This window comes from Eulemur rufifrons, chromosome 19 (genome assembly GCF_041146395.1).
Source record: "Eulemur rufifrons isolate Redbay chromosome 19, OSU_ERuf_1, whole genome shotgun sequence".
In the NCBI taxonomy this organism is placed as follows: Eukaryota; Metazoa; Chordata; class Mammalia; order Primates; family Lemuridae; genus Eulemur; species Eulemur rufifrons.
This window is the reverse complement of record NC_091001.1, coordinates 98,398,014-98,420,839: the sequence shown is the minus strand read 5'-3', so window position 1 is coordinate 98,420,839 and position 22,826 is coordinate 98,398,014.

The following is a 22,826-nucleotide window of genomic DNA, read 5'->3' as shown; positions in this document are numbered from 1 at the left end:
GAGAGATTTAGACTTGGGTCGTCTGGTTTGTCTCCTGTGCTCATAGAGAAGATCATCAGTTCACAAACTTTGCACTTAGAAATCAGACAGACAGCCATTTCTGTGACTCCTCTGATCATTTTGCCTTTTCCTATGGTGCCCGCCCAGCCGCCAGAGCCATCTAGGGTCACGTCCCCAATCAAGAGCCACAGCACAGCACCCACCCTGCCCTTTCTCACAGAACCTACAGCAGGGCGTGCACAAGCCTTGTCACAGGAGTCCCCGTCTGAACAGCCGTGTACTGCGACCTCCCTAGAGATTTTCACAAGCCCCTCATCTTCTCTCCCTCGCCCCGGGATCTCTTAAATAAATGTTATGTGATCAGTTACAGCATTGCCCTATTTAATTGATTTATATGCACTTTAAAAAGCTTTACACTGCACAGGAAACACATCTATCATAATGCGTGATTGAATTGGAGAAAGGAGAAGGAAGAAAAGGAATTAAAATTTATTGAGCACTTATTATGTGCCAGGTAATGCACAAGGTGCTTTACATACATTATTGAGTTTAATCCTCGCAACAGCCCTGTGAGGTAGGTATTTCTCCCCATTTCATCCATGAGGACACTAAGGCCTACAGATGCTAAAAGACTTGTCCAAGGTTACAAAGCTATTAGCCGGAAGAGGCAGAATTCAATTGCAGGGCTGTCCAACTCCACGCCAACACATTCGTTAGGATTCAAATAGCCAGTGTTGTTATGAAAAGTTATGAATAGGGAATATACCCCTTATCGGAACATAGTATGATTTCATTGAGGAAATAAGATGCAATTTGCACTGCGTCCTCCTACCACATCTTTTCCTACAACTGAATGTCGGTGTGCGCCACCTGACACTGAGGGGCAAGAAGAGCACAGGGGAGAGAGGAAGGGGTGCAGAGGGGAGACGGCAGGCGTGTTTACAAAGCAGGAGAGTTTTCTCCAAACATTGGCCCTTTTTGAAAACTAGTGAATAAAAAAAAAAAACTCAAACTCTTTCTATTCAATTCCATTGTGAAAGTTATAGAGAACATTTATTCATTCAATATGTATTTACAGGGGACAATTCACTGTGCAGGATACCAGGAGACAGCACAGGACAAGCCACGCAAGGTCCCTCAGGGCTCGTGTTCTAGAGGGCAGAGGGATGCTCAAAGTCTGCGACAGCCAGCTAGGCAGGCCCCATGCATGTGGAACAGACACAGGGCGCAGTGCTGGGGGCTCCAGAGGGAGCGGACCCTTGATGGAGAGTGGACAGCGAGGAAGCCCTGAACCTTCCCTCATGACTCAGGCAAGGGCTGAAAATTCAATCCCAGGGAGCCCCAAGCATGAAGCCAGACTTGGATAAGCATTTACCCCTTTGCTCAGTAGAACCGAACTGCTGACTTCTGCGAATTTGTGGCTGTTTAGTCGTTTTTCTGCCTGTGATTATCAGAGTGTCAGCTGTCACTTCGGATGGTCACTGTCCTTGCGCAGAGAAGAATCTCTCTTCACTTCTAATTCACTCTGGGGTTTAAAACAAGACTGCTCCTCTTGTTGGAATGTGAGAGTCTTTCTGAACGAGTCCATCGGCCTGTAGGTAATGCTAAGATGCCAGAGATGTAGGGCAAATACTTTGTGACATCTCTTTTTGTCTTCTCAGGGGAACCCTTTGCTTCCATCCTGATTCTTAGAGCTGTGATCTAAATAAAGGAAGTTACCAGATAATATGAAGGCTTGCTGTATCAGGATGAATGAAAACAAAATTGAAATGATAATGTGAGGGCAACTGTTAGGTGGGGATGTTTTCACGACTTCAGGGGGCAATTTGGTATTCAGGAATTATAACAGAGCAAATGTGAAAACAGGTAGCTAAACAGAACTGAGCCTTCCAGCTTGTTCATTTATTTAAATTATCCTAGAAAGAAATAATTTTCTTTAAAGCTAACAGAATGAAACTCCACTGAGATTTCTCATGCAACGACCTGGTCAGGTCCCGCCAAAGAGTTTGCAAAAACAATGGGTTTTTACTTTTAAAATGATCAGAACATTCAGTACTTAACACACACAAAAAGTAGCAATCATTCCGCTTGGCACCATTTTATCAAGTGTGAGTGTCAAATTCTTTATAGCTTCAAATTAACAACAAGGAGCTGTAATTTTTGTGTTTGTTTGTTTAAAAGACCAGCCGAGATTTTTCTTTTTGCTTGTTTAAGCTTCATTTAATTCAAGCTCCAATCTGCCCCTCTTTGATTGCATTTCCAAATCCTAAATAAAAGTGATAACTCTTTCTGCCAATTGTAACAAACTGCTGGTGCCAGTTATTGCTTTTTGCAAAAAAAGCAAAAGCAAAAAAAAAAAAAAAAAAAAAAACTCTTTTAATACTTAGCTGACAGCTTTATCCAAAAGCAGGGAGAAAACTCTGGCCTTTCAAAACCATCCGATATATTTGTAACAACCTCTTTACTGAGTTCATGTATCTTCTTTATTGTTCTTCATAAACAGGCTATTGGATCTCTCCAGCTTGCAATGTGAAAAATGAAAGAATTTCCTCCCGTCCATGCCTCTCTTATCTCATAATTGTTTTGTTCTGAGAGGTAGGGGAGACCTGTATAAATGTCTCTGCTATTTTATTTTGTCCTCTCCAAGCCCATGCATGCATTTCTCCAGGGCTTTTGACTCCTTCTGTTCTGTTTCTGCCCGAACCTGGATCTGCTTACAGTTCTCTGCATCAAACCCCACTAAATTGTTTGAGATTTCGTTTCAGAGGACGACAGAAGAGAGATAAGAGTCAAAGGCATTTTAAAAGCCACTTTTCAGCGTGTCTGTGCTGGGTAGGTTGGAGGCAGAGGTGCTTAAGTAGCTGCTCACCTGGCAGCAGAGAGAACGTCCTGGTTTGAGTCTGTGACAATGTGCTGGCGCTGCATGAGCAGTCAGCCGCCTTCCCTTCCACGGCTTCCGGAGGGCACTGCCTGTGGCGTGCTTTCTTCCCCGCTGCTGCAGCCTCAAGTCCTCCCCAGAACACTGACGTCTTCCAGAACAGGAATAGCCCTTGTCAGGGACAGACAGTTCTGAGAGCCCACAGAAGTGGCTTGTAAAGAAGGAGGTGGAATTTTGCAAATGACCTTGATTATCCTGCTGATGTAGGAGCTGCACACTCCAGGAAGCAGCCATGGAAAGGAGTCTGGAGGGGGAAAAAACTACTCACTAAAGCCTGATTCCTCAATAGTGTGCAGCACAGCGAGTAGCTCAGACCTGAGGCCCTCTGCAAAAAGGCCTGAGTATTGGAGTAGTTCCATGGAAAGAATTCCACAAACACTCACCAGTCAGGTTTTGTTGGGATGATGCTGTGTAACAAATAATCCCCAAATCTCAGAAGCTTACAACAGACATTTATTTCTTTTCACTCATAGGTTGGCTGGGGTTGGCTGGCCTTGGCCGAGCTTGGGTTAGGTCTGTTCCAAAGGTCTCTTCATTCTGGACCCAAGGCTATCTTATCTTATGATAGGGGCAAGAGCATCACAGGGCAAAGGCAAACATTTGACGCCTTGGCACACTCTCACTGTGGTGCACTGGTTACCCAGCCATGCCCAAAGTGAGTGAAGCAGATAATTACAAACTGTCCTGAGAAGGAAGAAAGAGTGAACATTGAGTGAATATTTGTTCAGTAATAATCTGATCCACCACAAATGCCACACATACACACACACACACACACACACACAAACTGACAGGGCCAGAAAGAACAGTTTCAGGGAGGCATTATGTCCCACGAAATAGGAATTGACTACTCTTCCTATCTGCTGCAGGTAGGAAGACATTTCAAAGCCCTAGGAAGGCATTCCAAAATTATTTTTGGATGTGTGGACACTTCAGGCTGAGAGCAACTTTAAATGTCATCTAATCCCATATCCTCGCCAAGCTAACACCACCTCCAGTGATGGGGAGATCACTTCCTTCATGGCAACCCCCTCTAGGTACACAAAATGAGTCTTATTCTATGTTAGGGCAAGGCTTCCGCTACCTGTGGACAACTCTCAGGGATCCCTGAGCCTTCTCTTCCCCAAGCAAAAGACACTGAGCTTCTTTTCCTCAAAGACCCCAGTTTGAAGTCACAATTTCCTCCAGTCATGTGCCATTTTGTGGATGCACTACTTATGCTGTGAACCCAGAACTGTGCCCAGAGCTCCAGAACATCGGGAGAGTAACGGGTTATATGTCTTACTCAGATTGCGCTTAAAATTACGTACAGCCAAGACATTCAAACACACGTTGCTGAACTATTCGTCAATCCACTATCGATGGAGCACTTCTTATCTGCCTTGCATCCCACTGGGTGTTGAGGATACAGCAGTGACAACACTGATGTGGTCCTGGCTCTCACAAAGGCTGCCTGAGAGACAGATAATTAAGAGCCCAAAAATAAGAAAATTGGGCCAGACACAGTTGTGCACACTTGTAGTCCCAGCTACTTGGGATGCTGAGGCAGGAGGATCTCTTGAGGCCAGGAGTTCTGGGCTGTAGTGTTCTATGCCGATCGGATATCTGCACTAAGTTCGACAACAATATGGTGACTTCCTGGGAGCAGGGGACCACTAGGTTGCCTAAGGACGGGTGAACCGGCCTAGGTCAAAACTCCCATGCTGATCAGTAGTGGGGTCACGCCTGTGAATAGCCACTGCACTCCAGCCTGGACAACATAGTGAGACCCCATCTTTAAAAAAAAAGTCTATAAATAAGAAAATTGAAATGCTTGCTATGAAAAAAAAAAAAAGAACAATTAACATGGCAGGAAGGGGAGCCACTTCAGATACGGTGGCAAGGGAAGGCCTCTCCAAAGAGGTGACATCTCAGCGGATACCAGAAGCACAGGAAGGAGACTGAGCAGGGAGAGCACGCAGGAAGCTGGCTGGGCAGGGCGGCAGGAGCGTGGTGAGCAGGGAAGGAGGGGCACATGGAGAGGGCGCTGGATCAGCGGCTCCAGCTGGCTGTGCAAGGAGCACAGAGCTTATCCCGAGTACAGCTGGAGGCTATCAGTGCCCTAGAAGCAGGTACGAGCGCGAGGTCACTTGGATCTTGAGCAATGTCTCCAGCATGCCAGCATTCCCTGTGCATGGATCCACGCAGGTCTCTGTGGAGGAAAGGCCCAACTGAAGAACTTTACCTCTGTCCCAACTGAGTTTCTCTTGGTTTAATTAGGCCCCTTGATCCCACCTGTCAGCCGCCAAGTCAGCATTCTCTCCTGTCTCCAACATGGGGACAGCGTCAGCTCCACAGCTTTATTCAAGCCAAGAGGAAGTGTGACTGTAACAGGGTGAACAATAGCCCTTGAGGTGGAGAAAATATAAAAAGATGACAGTTTTGAAGAGCAGAGCCACCAGGAGCCAGGCCTTTCCCCTCCCCCACTCCAGCCTTATGACTTTATCCACGTGGCACAGACTTCAGGGGTCAAACCCCAAGTTCTGAGAAGGAGGCACCTCAAACTTGTCATCCCTGTTATATTTTTTCAGGAGAGGAAATAAGTTTGAAATCAATATGTATACAGTAGCCCTTCTCTTAGCCACAGGGGAAACATTCCAAGACCCTCAGTGGATGCCTGAAACCACCGATAGTACCGAAGCCTGTATATGCTATGTTTGTGTCTGTATGTACATACGGATGTAAAGTTTACCTTGTAAATTAGGCACAGTAAGACATTAGTAACAATAACTAAAACAAATTGAACTATTATAGCAATAGACTGTAATGAAAGTTATGTGAATGTATTCTCTCTCTCAAAATGTCTTATTGTACATTTGAACATAATGTCTCAACTATTTTTGGACCTCGGTTGACCACGAGCAACTGAAACCTCAGATATCAAAACCACCAAGAGGGACTACTACAGTATAAGCCTATCTTTAAAAACATATTATATATTAATATAATGGGGGACTATTTACATGTGCATACATACAGTGGGGGACAATGTCTGGCAGATAGTTATCAATAGTTGGTCATCTTCTGAGTTCATTCATTCTCTTCAATACTTATATTAATAGAAACCTTCCATATTAGACACTGTACTGAAATTAGGTGTCAGAAATGTATTAATTTAATATAACTGATTTAATTTTTTTTCTTCTTTCTCTTCTTCTTTCTGTATATCTGTGCTTTCTCAGTTTTCAAGTGAACATATAATGCTAAGGCACCAAAGAAAAAGCTTCAAAAGTGGGCCTCTCCAGCCCCCTCCTTCTCCCCAGCTTTCCCTGCTCCAGGCCAGGTAACCCGTTAGAGAACCTTCAGACTTTCGCAGAAGTGTCTGCACCTGAAGTTCCTGCCATACTCTTCCCCCTCTGATCCCAGGGTCCCCAGAGCTCAGATGAAGCCCGCCCCGGCCTCCCCAGGCCCCAGGAGTCCCCAGGGCTGGGGTTTGGGCAGCCATGAGAGCCCCAGCACCTCACAGAGGTAATGCCTTTCTCAGTTCCTGCAGCACTGGGGAGGCAGCAAAGGAGATAAATGGAATTTCTGCTCAATGAGTTGATGATAATAATAAATAAGGCCTTTTCTCCAAAGACTTGAAATCTGTTGGCTCATTTCAATGCACAAAAATTATTCATTTAAAAAATACTCCCCACAGACTTGAAGTAGGTGGGGGATTAGTAATCATTAACCCCATTTTGCAGATGGAGAAACCAGGACCCAGTGGGAGCTGGATCTCATAATCACTGGCAAAGCAGATGTCCTGACTCCCTGGCCAGCGCCCTACGTGGAGCCGGTGCGAGCACAGCCCCAAGGCGGCACTGCCCACACAGGACCAGAAAGCCATTCTAGATCTCCAGGAGTCTGTGCTGACTCCACCGCCTGGCTCTTGGACAGCTCCCCTCTGACTCGGAGCTCCCTGAGGACCAGTCCCGCATCTTCTCTTCCTCCTTCTCTGTCCTCCCAAGACTGAGCAAAGCGAAGGCAAAGCCCAGACTCCCCCTCTGCCTCGCTCACTCTGAACGTGCTCAGGACAAGGTGCCCCAAAGGCTGCTGACACTTGATGGGTGAGGCAGGAATTGGCTAAACCCTGGCAGAATGACTTCTCTGGTCCAGGCTTTTATATTTGCCACAAGAATCCTGCCTGCCCTGAAAGACTGAGAGACAGCCATGTGGCTCAGAGCAGGGAGAGGACATCCTTCTCCTGCTCTTCCTTTGACTGTCAGAGCTTCCAGCCTCCGGGTAACCATGGTAATCACCAGCATTAACCGCAGCAGTGACAGGAGCCTCGGCAGGCCCACTCTGACCTGCTCCGCTGCAGATGGTGTGCTGGCTTCCTGCAGCTTCTGTGGGGAGCTATGACAAGGCACACGGGGCCTGGTGCACACCCCTGTACACCTGCTGCCTGTGCCCAGTGGCTGCGAGGGGTGGTCTGTCTACCAGAGCCCAGAGTCAATGCCGGAGGGAGAAAAGGAGCCTTAGCAGGGCCTGGTTGGAAGACGTCTAGGATGTGGTCTAAACACTTAGTGGCCACATCAGTGGGGACTACAGACCAGGGCTAATTCTCTGGGCCCCTATTCTAGTCTTAGTCCTGCCTCCTAAAATTGCAGCCATTCACCAGTCACCTCAGGAGGCCAGCTTGACCCGAGCCAGCAAGAGCTTTTCATGCCAGGAATTAGGGGCCTCCATAGTCACCTTCTGCTCCCTGTACCCCAGGGCCATGTCCAGAAGGACACGGCAGAGCTGTTCATGACCAGTCAGGGTGCTGCCACTCCCACCCACCCCACCGGGCCAACAGCTCCCCTACCCGGTGTTGGAGAAACCCAGAGCCAGCTCTCCCTGTTTCCAGCTACACATCCTGCCAGCCTGGTCTCCCCTCACACCCCTCCCATGAAGCACCAAACTACCCTTCCAGGGTGGCACAGAGCAGAGCCACTGTCCAGAACCCAGGCATCTGTCCTTGCAGCCCTGAGGGCCGAACAGGACTGCACGCAGGGGGCCAGAGCCAAGGCCATCCATGTGTCTCAGGTCCTCCCAGCACAGGAGGTCCTCCTCCCTCTCTCAGCTGCTGCACCCCTGCCCTGCCTCGGCCACGCAGGGCTGCAGGGGCCTGGGGCTGCAGGACCTGAGACCGCATCCCGAATTGCAGGCCCGCAGAAAGGGCTCTGCAAATCCTGCCAAACAACGCTAAGCATTCTTGGGTCCAGCTTCTTCTGAGAAATCTCTAAATGGAGAGGGCAAAGGCCAAGATTGTGAGTCTCCCAGGAAGCCCCAAAGCCCTGGCTCCCGCCCAACCTGGCGTGCAGCCCTGGGATTCCGCGCGGGCGACGACAGCGACGCGCCACTCCCTCTAGCGGCCACCGGCGGCACGGAGCCCCGCTGCACTGCGCTGCGCGCCTCCGTAGGGTGGGCTCTCCGGCCTCCAGCCCGAGCCCACAGGGCCTGGACGGCCCCACGCTGCCCGCTGCCCTGGCTGGGCGGGCACAGTCAGGAAAGCCCCGTGGCTTGCCCCGGGCCGGGCTGTCCACAAAACACAGGCCTCTGAGCTGCTTTGCCAAGCCCAGCACAGTCTCATCTTTCCAGCACTCATTTCTCTAGAAGCTTCGCGGGTTCCCCGGAGCAGCCCCCCTACCCAGGACCTCCCTCAGCCTCTGCTGCCCCCCACCCGGCTGGGTGGGCCACCGCAGTTGGCTCCTGTGGCCCTACCCCGGCCCTGCTCTCACTCATCTCTGCACCCCCAGCACGCGGCGCAGTAACAGTCTACCGAATTCTTGTAACCATGAAGAAATAAAACAGTATTTCCTGTGACAACAGATGTTTCTCCACACAGCTCTCCTGCACCCGCCTCCCCACGAGGCTCGGTCTTTGCCCCGGGAGCCGCATTCAGCTACCTTCACGCGTCCCGTATCCACCCTGCCCCGCCCCAGCTAGACCCAGCTCCTTGAGGGTGAAGCCCACGTCCAACGCATCTCTGGGTCAGGGGCCCAAAGAATGCCGAGAAAATATTTAAGGGAGGGAGGAGAAGAGAGAGGGACAGAGGAGAGGAGAAAGGACGGGAGGACCGATCTATTACCCAGTTTAATCAAAGTTGGCATTTGACACGAAGCCACCCTCCTTGGCCTGTTCAGTCATACTATCATCCCACAGCCCGGGTGCTCTTATTTCAATTTAATTAATTAATTAATTTTTAACAGCTTTATGGAAATATAATTCACATACCATCAGAATTCACCCATTTAAAATATAATTCAATGGTTTTTAGTACATGCAAAAAGTTGTACATCCATCACCACCATCAATTTTACAACGTTTTCATCACCCCAAATAGAAACTCCACATCCATTAGCAGTCACTCCCCATCCCCTCCAAAACCTGCAGCCCTAGGCAACTGCTAATTTACATTCTGTCTCTATGGGGTTGCCTCGTCCGGACATTACATGAAATGGAATCTTAAGATACGTGCTCTTTCACAACTCGCTTCTTTCACTTAGCATGATGTTTTTGAGGTTCATCCATGTTGCAGCATGTATTGGTCCATTTCTTTTTATTGCCAAATAATATTCCATTGTATGGATATATGCATGTTATTTATTCATTGGTATTAAATTACTTGGTATTAAAAAATTAAACCGGTCAATGCTTTCCCTGCTTCCAAAGAGTCTACGAGGTAGTTTACCATAAAAATGGTAGAGACATAATAAAATCTTAAACTATTCACATGGACATTAATATTTAATTTGGGGCTTCCTCGTGTCAGGCAGGATGATAGGTATTTTCACATAAAATTGTCTATTTTTAACAGAACATTTTCAGCTAATTTTTGCATGACAATTTTGTCCCAAGTTTAGCTTTAAGCTTCTTAGCAGCCAAGGCAAAAAAGGAAGTATTAGAAAATATATATTACAAAGTTGTCCCATTGTTACCACTGTTGGGTTGGAAGCTGCTTCTAGAATTAGAAGAGCAGAGATGCCTTTTAGTTTTTAGTCAAACATAGCACCTTTTCCTCCATACTTGTTTCTTCCCATGTATTTGGTTAATCCTGACACCATTGATATTATTTCCTAGTATCTATACAGTCTATATTATTTCCTAGCACTATACGGTCTATACAGCACTCTCATGCCCATGATCTCTCTTAACCCAGTGTGGTAAACTGGGCAGCGTCACTAGCCCCACTCTGCAGGTCTTCAGAGTTGACTCACATACGTTTATGGCAAGTTGAATGCTATGGGCCCAGCACTCTGCCAGGCCTGGGGATACCACAGGGAACAAGACAGATGTGGCTTTGCCTTCTCAGAACTCATGGCCCAAAGAAGGAGCAGGCCACAAGCCAGTGGACAACTCATTAATTCCAAAAGTGAAGCAAGGGAGTGAAACGAAGAGTGACAGAGAACATCGAAGTGGGCAGAGAACACGCTCACATGAGTGGTCAGGGAAGCCCTCCCAGGGTAATGGCTTTGAAGCTGAGACCTGAGGACAGAGCAGGCCACGTGGTCAGAGGGAGGACACTGTCCTTTGGGGTGGAAAAGAGGCTGGTGTGGACCAGGGACAGGGGCCAGCCATTGAGGCTAGGGAAAAGTCGCAGAGACCATCAGGGGCCTTCATGACCAAGACAAGGAGTTGGGATTTTATTCTAAGTGTGGTAAGAATTCAGTGAAAATGTTGGAACAGAGAGTGATGGGCCCCAATGTAAGTTTTGAAAAGAGTGCTGCGTGGAGAACGAATTGGAAGGCAGGAGAAGCAGCAGGAAACCCTGAGGGGAGGCCCCTGCAGTGTCCGGAGGGGATGCCTGTCACGGACACGGCGCTGGTGGTCACGCTGCAGAGGAATGAGGAGCTTCGGCAAATGTTGTGGAAGTAGAATCAACCAGACTAGCGGAAGAACTGGTGATAGGGCAGGAGGAAGACCTAAAGAAGAGGGAAGCATCACTGCCGGCTCCTAGGCTGTGGTGTGTGGAACTAGGTGAGAGATTGCACCATCCGCCTCGGAGAAAGAGGGGAGAGGACCAGGCTTGGGGAGCCTTCAGGAGCTCTGTCAGAGCTGGTTTAAGATGCTTGTGCAACCCCTGCACAGAGATGCCCAGCAGGCCACTGGATGTAAGACACAGGACCTCTGAGACAAAGCCCTCCCAGAGATGCAAATTACGGACCGTCAGAACAGAGGTGGCATTTACAGGCTTGGGCATGGATGAGATCACCTGGGGAGATCACTGAAGCTTATGAAGCTTTTCTCTATACTTATGCTTCCCAAGTACCAAAACAATAAAGCCAATTCTGTCAATGTAGAGGGAGAAGAAAATTCCCAGGTGAGCCTGGCCATTTGGTGCATGTAAATAAAACAGTTTGATTGACATGGATTTGTTTCCACGTGCACCATACAGTTGCACAAAACACTCACGTCCCCAGACAAGATGAGTGCAAAGAAGACGACTTGAGCGGGTGGCCACACCGAGGACAGCAAGTGGGCTAGCTCCCAACATGGGAAAGAATGTTCCCATCAAGCGGTTGGATTACGTGTCAACAGGCTGCTGCTACAGCAAGAATGTTGTTACAACACAGCCCTACAAACAGCAGTGCAAACTGCGATGACACTCTCAAGACTATTAGAAAGCAAGAGACTGACCTCCCTGCGTCCACACTCAGTTGCAGAGGAGGAGGAAGCGGCTCTATCCATATATTTTAGACACTCATCATCATCATCACTCCACTAATAGAAGACACTTGTTTTGTCCAACAATAATCTATGGAAAAATTCCCAAGTTTTCTTTTTCTGAAAAATCAGCATTTGCTAAAGAATTTGCTCTGGGCCCATTTAGGAAAGATGATATATTGCTGCATTTCTGAGATATGATCACATTCTTTCCACGATTTTACCAGAAAACATGGGTAAAAAGAAAAGACTTCTCAAGAATTCCATTCTAGAGGTAAAGACAACTCCAGCTTCCACTGTTTATGAACGAGGTGACTCGGCCTCCTGGGCCACCAGGCCCCTGCATGGGGGGTGGTGTGGGTGGTAGGCACAGGCTAAGCCAGGGGAGGAGGAATTAGCCAGGTCTCGTTCAGACTGGGCTTTGTCCAGTCGTTTCTGAATGATGATGGTGATTCTGATATAAAAGAACTGATGCCAGTGGGGTTTGGTTTATGGAGGGAAAGAAAGATGTCATCCATCACCCAGGTGTCAGTTATTGATCACAATGATGGACTGGGACGCAAGATGGACAACAGGAGGACAGGGATGCCCAAGCATGGTCTCAGGGAAGCCAAAGTGCAATGGAGGCCGAGGCAAGGGCCCCCGCAGAGCTGGCAGCAGAGCCGGCCTGGGTGCACTCAAGGCCAGACCATTCCAAATCTGATGTGGCAGCGGCACTGAGAGGAGAGATGGCCCTGCAGGGCGCTGAGGACGAGCCATGGGGTGGGGAGGACCTGAGCTGAGAGGATCCTGGAGCCTTCAGAAAGAGGACGGATGTGCACCACCAGCAGGAAAGGGCCTGAGCAGAGCTCCAGAGCTGCAAGGTAGGGGTGTGTTTGCGGGCAGTGGGGAGTCAGGGTAGGTATGGTATGGTAGGGAAGGGTGGGGACCCAGGTGAGCACCCACAGGAGGCACAGAGAGGAGGAAAGACTCCTGTCCTCAGGTGGGATGGGATCCACCTGAAGCCACGTGCCTAGATCGTCCCATCCTGGGATCCTGCCAGGGGCCCCTCAGTCGGCCCAGATACACTCTGTCCTGACTCCATACTTACTCTTCAAGCACAGAGAGGTGGCCACAGACACACTGGCTTAAATTGCAATGCAGTTTATTACTCATTCCCTGCCCTCCTTTGCCAAGCTTTGAACCATACAGATATTTAGGGGTGGAAAGGGCAGGTTAAGAAATTTGGAGTTGCTATCCCAAAATAAAGCCCGACCCCACCCCTACCAATCCAGTTCTTATAGAGCCATGGCATCCACACCCATGATTAGTCTTCATTTTAAAAGCTCATGAAGAGTGCACAAATTACAGGGTGCAGAATGCCTCTGGTGTTATCTGTTTACTGAAAGGTTGGCCCCAGATTAACAAAAACTTGTTATTTTATTTAAAAACATATCCAAAGGGTGCACTTTCAGGATTTCCCAGTTTGAGTGCATGTAAAGAGAGACTCGGAAAGGCAGATCGTAAATGTGAAACCTTATCCGCTTGTCAAAATTCTATCTGGAGGACTCACCAGCCCATTTTTTGGCAAATTTCTGTTTTAAGTGGGCTGGGCCCGTAAGGAAAACAGAGGCAGGGAAAGTGGCCTGAGGCCACAGCGTCACTCATGTGGGTTGGCTGCAGGGCATGCTGTGGCCACGGGGCCAGGCACAGCTGGGGGTGTGGGGAACTCACCCGAAGGTGACTGAATTATGATGCTATGTCCAGGGGGCTTGTCGGTCCACGCTGACATTGATGTTATAAAGTGCCATGATATTTGTGGAGTGACATGGGGAAAAAATGGAATCACATTTTGGAAATGTAATTCCATTAAACCAGTTGCTTTTTCTTTTCCCTGCATCCCTGTTGCTCAGGGAAGGTGGAAGAAGGCATCAAAGAAGGTCACAGAGCTTGGAAGCGGGGACATTAATATGCTCCCAACTAACTGAAAATGAAATAGCACATCCTTCCATTGCTCGTGGAGGAGTCAGGAGAGAAACAAAGTAGGGTAAAGAGGTCAGATACGAATTTCTGGCTCTCTCTCGTGGTTGCTACCTCTGGGGTAGGAAAGAGACAGATCCGGTTGGCCAGAAAGGTGTGCAGGGAAATCCCAGCACACAGCAGCTTACTCCTGGCTTCCCAGGCACGCGCCAGGAAAATCAGAGCGTCCTCAAAAATACTATCTGTTGGGCAAGATGCCCACCACAGTGTAGGGTGGTAACTTAAAAATGACTGAGGGTCATTGTCCAGGTGGCCAGAGACGGCAGCCCTCCTCCCTCCTGTCCTGGGAATGCTGCAGAGAAATCGAGAAGCTTCCTCACATCACGGCCCCCGGATGATTCACCAAGCTCGGCCTGTGCCGAGTAAATAGACTACAAGTTCCCCCAGCAGTGGACACTAGTCCCAGCAGTGGAGCTAGTGGGGACAGAGCTGCCCCAGGGACAAGCGGGGACGAGCAGGTCAGCCGGAGGACAGTGCACAGGGCAGGTGAGTCCACCAAAGCCAGGAGACAGAAAGGCGTCCTGAACCCAGGCTTCCTCTTGGAAAAGGAGGAGGGAGAAGAGCCTGCCTGAGAGGGAAGACACAGACCTGAAGGGGAGGAGGAATTGTCACTTTTCTTACTTACTGGGTCGTAGGGCTCATTTAAAGTAGAAGAAATAATGCCACCTTCATTTGTCAAGATCAAAGATTGGTTTTGGTGGTGGTCCTGGTAGCGTTGGTGTTGGTACTTGTGTTTTTGTTATGATGGCCATTTCTTCTGCCATCGGCAGGGTACATTTTCTTGCACGTGCCAGTATCTGACTGCTAAATTTCAGCCACTCCACCAACTGCAATTGTCTACAGGGTCTACAAGGAGTGGCACATGTGGCAGCGGGAATCTCAGGACTGCGGCAATTCACAAAGTCCAGCCGGTGGCAGCAACTCCGTTCCCGTGGGAGGCCAGCTCTGTTGAAGGAGGACTCCAGCAGCAGCCACAGGCGAAGGACAGGGCCCAGCCTTTAGCAGAGTGGCCTGCAAGGGCCGGAAAGAATGTCCAGCACCAACCAAACTGTTCAACCCAAGGAGAAATGAGGTTCTAGGCAGAAAAACCGGCATGGACTGCCCAGCTTATGGTCTAGCGAGGCTCACTAAAGGTTTCACGCGACAACAGCAACTCAGGGGCTTGTCCTCTACTGCACATTCTTGGCAAGAATAACTTCGGCACCCACCCACCTTACCAGGCTTGACTCCTTGGAGAACAAAGGCTGCTAATTCCCCACAGCAGCCAGCCCTCATTGTTCTCCCTCTTCTCCAATCTCACAGCACATGATGAGAAGAAATAATGGATTCGAAAGCACGCCGTAAACTGCAAAGTGCTATACAAAAGCTGGCATAATTATTAATATTAGCAGTCGGTTTTCTTCCCCGAGAGAGAGAGATGCCAACATTTGTGTGCTGATAAATCATCAAAAGGCTTCCTGCCTGGGCCTTCTCCTCCTCCTCTCTTTCTTTGGCCTGCGAACTCCTCGGCGCTACCCTGTGAGTCATCCTGACGGAGATGCTGTTCGTACCTGTCTCGGTGCCTGGGACACAGGGGGCCTTTGCTCAGCACAGGCTGGTGGGACTGAGCAGAGCTGGAGGAAGTGCTCCCTTGTCCTGCCATGGAAAAGGCTGGGCGAGCAGTATTCTGACCACAAGCAAGTACTCCGTGCAACTGCATTTCATCATGTGTGTGTCAACCTTAGCTCTGGAGTTTTCCAGAGGGCAGGGCCCGTCTCTCCTGCATCTCTCAGACCCAACAGCGTCTGTCTCAGGCTCCAGCCTTGCGGGGTGAAGGAGTGTTTGGCTGATTACTTGAGAGATTGCTCAACTGGACATACACTGGTCCAAACCCATGAATCAATCCATGGGCCCCGAAACTGCAGGAGAGAGGTGGGGCTAAGGGGCAGGAGGCCACAGTGCTGCTCCTTAACTGCCACAGGTTCGATGTGTGACTTTGGAAAAGTCCCTACCCTTCTTTGGGTTTCTGTTTCTTCATCTGTAAATTCAGAAAAGTGGATTAAAAAATTTGTGTGTGTGTGTATTGAATCTATATTCTGTGATTTCATCTATCCCCTGCTCTCCTGGGCAATACAAACAAAATAAAAGCAGACAAAATAATCTTCAACAATTTAGCAAGGAGAGCAGCCCTATCCTTAATGAGGTTCCAATGAGGTTAAGACTGGTTTTTATTAGATTCTGCAATTGTTTAATGCTATTAGAATATTGTTTCTAGAATGATTAAAAATTGTGAGGAAAATGTAAATAAATGATTCATTTAAATCTGAATCCAAAGAGGAGACAGAGACACCAGGAGGACCCAGAGCGGGGTTGAGCAGGGAGGACCAGGAAGCAGCAGGAAATGGGTCCAGAGCTTTAGGGGCTGCGCCCTGAGACGTGCCACGTGCAGCCTCAGACTGGGATTAACAAACAGAGGATGCACAAATCCCTGAATCCAGGCCCTTTGAACTCTGACCACCTACCACCAACACACATGTCCCTCTAATTCATGTGGAATCCCAATTTTCAAAAAACTTACAATGCAATTAATGCTAAAATTGTATTTGGCATAGCTTCATCTTGAATCTTTGATTATTTGAAATGATCCAACATTACATTATCATGGTACATGCAAGTGCACACACACTTCTCCCTCCAACCTCTAGGAACCACTGGAAGTTTTGGTTTTAATGATGTGGAGAAATAAAACAATGCTGGACTTGAGCTGTTACCCAGACTCTGCCGTCAAAAGCCACAGTGCAATGTCTGGAACACGCCGGGTGCTTAACAAATGTTGGCAATGACGACGGCGGTGATGTTAAAGATGATGAAGGTGGTGGTTACGGTGAAGACAGAGAAAGCACAGAAGACATGTCGCAGGGAGACCCACAGACTAGAAGTCAGTAAGCACTTCCTGGAGGGAGTGACATTTTAGCCAAGCAAAACGGGACAAGAGTTCCCACTTCCACTTGCCGTATGGCCAGTGTGGCTGTGTGTTGGCTGCCAGCAGGATTCACCATGGGCTTAATCTAACCTGGTCACTCATGCTCCTCCTAGCAACTGTCTCTGCCCAAGCTCTGGACTCCAGCCCTTCTTGTCCCAATTCCAGGCTCACCTCATCTTCCCCACGTGACTGTCAGAAGTATTGGATGCGTGCTCCCCTGAAAGCTGCTTTTAAAAATAAATCTTGATGAGTGTTTGTTTCTGGGCATCTGCCTCTTCCTCTAATAGCAAGTCATTTAATCGTGAACACTCCTGTGAAGCTAGTAACATTAGCGACCTCACTGAACATGTAAAATGGTTAGGGGTGGCATGAACGGGACAACTGAATACTGTTCTAAAGAAGAGGAAACTGCGACACAGGCAGGTGGAACACATTGCCTGTGTCCATGTAGCCTAGAGTAAGGTGCAGGGCTGAGCCATAAACCCAATTCTGACTGTCCCCTAAGTCTGTAAGTTACAATAGTGCCTCATTCTCATCACAGTTTATTCTATGGATTTAAGACTGTCTTGCCCACAGAGCTGTGAGCTCTACAAGGACAAAGATGTGTCTATTTTGTTCGCTGCTGTATCCCTTAGCACAGTACTTGGCTAGGGTATTGAGCAGTGTCTCAATAAATATTTATTGAATGAATAAATAATGCTATCTACCTTAGGAGGTGATAGAGGCAAATGTGCTTCAGTGGTGCTTAAATTATATACGTATGCAAGTAAAAGATATTCAAAGTACAGTTTTTAGCAACTAAATTCGTCAGGATCTAAACCAGAAAGCATCAGCCCTGCAAGTATTCCTACAGGGGTATTTAATAGCACTTCCTGGTATTAGACGTGGTGAAGAAGCTGGGGGCGGGGCATCAGGTGCCCCAAAGATGAGCACAGCAGGAAGCTATGACCACCCTTTGGCTGGAGGAACAAAGAAAAGCTACAGAGTTCCCTGAGTCGGGGGCAGGAGTCACCTGGCGGATGCCAGAACCACAGCTAGTCCATCCACAAGGAGCTGGGGCCGTGGGAGTTGCAGCTTCTGCAAAGGACTCAATCCAAGGCGAGGTGGAAGGGAGAGAAGTACGCGGGCTTGTCCTTTGCTATTGCCCTCAGTCTCCTTCCAGGGCTTCTTATTGGCCAAACTCGCCAGGAGCCGACCGACAGGGGAGCCTGGAGGAGCGTCTGGCCGTGCCCACTGCCCACAACAGAGCTGGGCAGGGGAGGGGAGGAAACAGGCTCAGGGACAGCACAGAGAAGGATTCTGCACCCAAGATTTGAAAGCTATCTCTGGGCAAAGGAAGGGTCAGTGTTTTTCAGACATTTCTTACAAGAGAGCATACTCAGGACGATCAGGAAGAAGACGTTTTGGACAAACTTGAGAAGTAGCCACCTCTAGTTTTGAAACTCCCAGCCGAAGTGGTTGAATGCAGGGTCAGGGGGCCAGGTACAGTGTGGGATGTTTTCTCTCATTCTTCATTCCACTGGGGTGTGGGGCCCTGTGAGGTGCACTGCCCAGGGCACCTGCCTGTCCGGAAAGACAGCCCCAGCCTGGTCCGCTCAGCCCCCTGCCCCACAGAGAACCGGCCCCACAGCCACAGGCGCTGACTGACTGGAGAGTGAGTTCTACGGTCCGTAAAGCCGACGCCTCAGGGCAGGTTAAATGTCTGATTGTTCCATCGAGACTCTCCAGTCCAGTCATGGCAGACAGACCGGGCCCCAGAGCAGGAAGGACCCCGGGAGCTTGCCTGGTCCCATCCCAGTCCCCAACGCACCTCCTGTTCCAGATGCAGACACTGAGGGCCAGGGACTGAAAGAGGTTTGACCACGGTCATACTGCAACATAACAGCAGAGTCAGACAACCAGCTCAGGCCAACATCCCCAGGGGAGGGAGGAGGACACGTACATGTGTGTACGCGCGTGTGCTTGAAATTGAATGCCTCGCAACACAAAGCAAAAACTATAATACCTTGAAAGTTGGAGAATTGGTGTTACGGTAAACTGAGTGATCTGATTAAGAATGATAATGCTTGGCACATTAATCTCAATTTTAAAATATTTATAGTGAATACTTACAAATCATACTCAACAGAGCTTAACAATTTATTTTTGCTGGTGCTGAAGACACCAAAGCCCCTGCCAGCCGTCCATTGGGTATGCCTCAGAAAGATGCCGGAGACACAGCTAAACGTGCGATGGCCTCAGGACATGTCCTGGAAACCACTTTTAAAAATAAATCTCTGGAGACTTTGCCTTCTGTCTGTGACAGAGTAGCTTGTGTCAGGTTAACCATCCTGCAGAGAACAACCATAAAAGCTAAATATATTGCAGAAAACAGCTGTTAGGAGTCATCAGAGAGTAACAAAGGTAGCCAGGACTTTAGGGGCCAAGATCCCGGCGAGAAGGGAAATGCAGTGAGTAAATCTGAAATTTCCCTCACATTTTCCCCTCAGGGCATTTGCCAGTTCTCAAAGGGTGTCATTGAGACAGAGTGAAAACACTGGGCTAGGACAGCAGCAGCCTTGCTAGTCTGGCCAGACAGAAATTAGAGTTCAAAGCTACCAAGGTGGCCAGAAAATAGGACCCTTATCCTGGACAAAGGGGCCACACAGAAGTGAGCCAGGCATTCCGCATATGATTTCCCCTCAGGGAATCTCCTGATTCCTAAACGTAGCGTGAGGTGGGCAAGAGACCAAGAAACGAAGCAGTGAACGGCTTCCAGAAGGCTGAAACCCAGTCAGAGTTTGAGCCACCTCGAAGTGACGGGAAGGGAAAACACTGAAGCTCAGGGCCCACCTGGGAGGAGAGACTTTGGTAAATAATCTAGATTTTTAGTTAAGACAACAGAAGGACTATACGCTAAGAGTAAAGACGAGCCAAGGACCATCCCTCACAAAACCTAAAATCTAGCCTCAAAAATATCTCACCTCTTGATTGGACCAACCTGATCTGCCCCGTCTTTAACTGTCTGCTAGGAAAAAAAAAAAAAATGCTCTGTAAAGGCAGCCAACATCATCCAGAGCCGCAACTGTGTTTCATTCACAATATCCAGTATTCGATCAAAAACTACCTGGCATGCCAGGAGATGTGAAATGAAACCAAGTTTAAAAATAAATAAATAAAAAGAGACTTTAGAAAGAGACATATAGGCGGCCCAGATACTGTACTTATAAAAGACTATATTGATAGTTTATTAATATTAATAAATATTTTCATCAAAAAAGAGGAAAAGATGGAGAATTGGCATCTATTTAAAAAGAAACAAATAAGAATTCTAGAACTGAGAAAGGCAATAACTAAAATTAAGAATTCAATAGATGAATTTAGCAGCAGAAGAAAGGATTAGTAAATTGGAAATTAGGTCAGTGGAAACGTAACCAATTGAAGCAGAGGAAAAAAGATAAAACACACATGGTGTTCATACAGAGAGAAGCAGAGAGACAGAGAGAGAGAGGGAAAGGATAAGAAATTTGTGGGACACAATGGAGAGAACCAACATATATGGAGTTTGAATCCCAGAAGGGGAGAGGAGAGACAATGGCCAGAAGCAGTGTTTGAAGAGTTAAAACTCAAGAATAACATCAATAGATAGATTCAAGGAGCTCCAACAAAATTCAAACATAAAAAAAAAAAAGAAAAGAAAACTACAAAAAGGCACATTACAGTAAAGCTCCAAAAAACCAAAGACAAGAGAAACATTTTAAAATAGCCAGAGGAGGAAAAAAAAGAGCAACAGTAAGACCTGCTCCACACAAACAAGAGAAGCCAGAAGACAGCAGGAAAAAGCCACAACACTGAAACAAAAGAACTGCTAGTCTAGAGTTCTACATTCAGCGCAAACACCCTTAAACATGAAGACAAAAAAATATTTTAAGCAAACGAAAACTAAGATCATGTGTTGTCAACATAGACACACCAAAAGAAATATTAAAGGAAGTTACTCAGACAAAACAATCCCAGTTAGAAGAACAGTACTGCAGAAAGCAATAGAAGGCATGAGAAATAGTACATATGAGAATAAATCTAAATGAGTACAGTCCATTTAAAACAATAAAAATAATAATATCCTGTAGGATTTCAAATAGAGAAATATAATACATGACCAAAATAGGGTAACAGGAAGAGGAGAGTTGGGTAAAAGGAATTAAAGTTTGGTAAGATCCCTATAACGGTCAGGAAGTAGTAAAATTAGTAATTGAAGGGTAGATTCTGCAGTCAAATGCTCTACCCTGAGCTACCCCCAGAAGGATAGATTATGGTAAGACATAGGATACATCTCTAGCAGAGGTTGGCAAACCATCACCATTGCCCAAACCAGGCCCAGAGCCTTTTTTATACAGTTTGAGAGCCAAGAATTGTTTTTGTATTTTTAAATAGTGGGAGGAGGACGAGGAGGAGGAAAAGTCAAAGACTGTAGGTGGCTCTTAAAGCCTAAAATATTTACAATCTAACCAAGAAAAATTCACCAACTCCTGCTCTAGAGTAACGCTGAACAAATAATAAAAGAATGTATAACAAACAAATAGAGGGAAGAAATAGAATAACCAAAGCCCTTTATTAAAAGAATGCAGCAAAAGAGATAAAAGGGAACAAAAATGAGATAAAGCCAATACAAAACAAAACTGATAATAGAATTAACACCAAAAATATCAGGAATTTATTAAATTTCGGTGGACTCAATCATCCAATTAAAATAAAAGGATTGTCAGGCTGGAAAAACAAGACAGCAATAGGACCGAAGTATATGTTGTTTGCAAGAGACACAAAGAGGTTGAAAGTAAAAGGATATAAAACAGTATGCCACAAAAACACTAACCAAAAGAAAACCGGCTTAGCTATACTGATATCAAACAAAGCAAGACCGTAAGGCTGGAAGTATTCCCAGAGATAAAGAAGAGCATTTCATAATAACAAAAAGTCAATTCAGCAGGAAGATTTGATAATCTGAAGTTTGTATGCACCTAAAAACAAAACCTAAAATGTGCAAAGCAAAAACCAACAGAACTAAAAGGAAAAACAAATCCATTATCATAGTTGAAGATTTCAAAGACATCTTTCAGCAACTGATAGAATAAACTTTCGGACAATAAATCGGTAAAGGCAAAGACTTGACAACATGATAAACAAACATGACCTTAGTGACATACGCAGAACGCTGAGCCAAACAGCAGCAGGATTATATTCAAGTGCACACGGAACACTTAATAAAATAAATCATATTCTGAGGCATAAGGCACATTTCAGTAAATTTCAAGGGGTTGAAAGCATACAGAGTATGTCCTCTTACAAGAGTGAAAATATACTAGAAAGATCAATAGAAAATGCTTGTGAAATCTCCAAATGTTTAAAAATCACTAAGTAACACTTCTAAATAACCTATATTTCAAAAAACAAATCAGAAATTTCAATGAAAATTAGAAAATATTCTGAACTGAATAATAATGAAGAACCCACATGCTAAAACTTGTAGAATACAATTGACATTCTGATAACAGGAAAAATGTATACCCTTAAATGTGTATTTGAGGAGAGAAAAAAAAAGGATAACAAGAAATCAGTGATCTAATGACCATTTCCAGGAGCTAGAAAAGAATAAAGGCAATTAAATTAAATTAAGACAAATAAATTAAAAGGAAAGAAATACTAAAAATATAGGCAAAAAGTGAAATAAAAAATATGTGATAGAGAAAAAAATCAACAGAGCCAAAATTCATTCTTTGAAAAATAAAATTTACAAATCCCTGGAAAGACCAATCAAGAAAAAAGGAGAAACAAACTACTAATACAAGTAATGAAAAAAAGGTGTCATCACTAAAAAATCCTACAACCATTAAAGGCACAATGAGTTGATGTTATGAACAACTTTGTCCCCCGAAATTTGACAATTTAGATGGAACAGAAAAATTCTTTTTACAAAACATACATGACTTGCAGATATTGACACAATTAGAAAGTCTTAATCATCTTAGCCACTAAAGCTGAATATCACATTCCTTGATCCTACAATTCTACTCCAGTAGAAATGCTTCCTAGATGCGCTGACTGTGCATGACAATGTTCATAGGGACACTATTCCTAACAGATTAAAAACTGGAAGTTACCCAGATGTCCATCAATAGTAAAAAAGCTAAATGTATCACAGTATAGTCACACAAGTGAATACTACACAACAATGTAAAAGCTGAACTGCTGCTTTAGGGA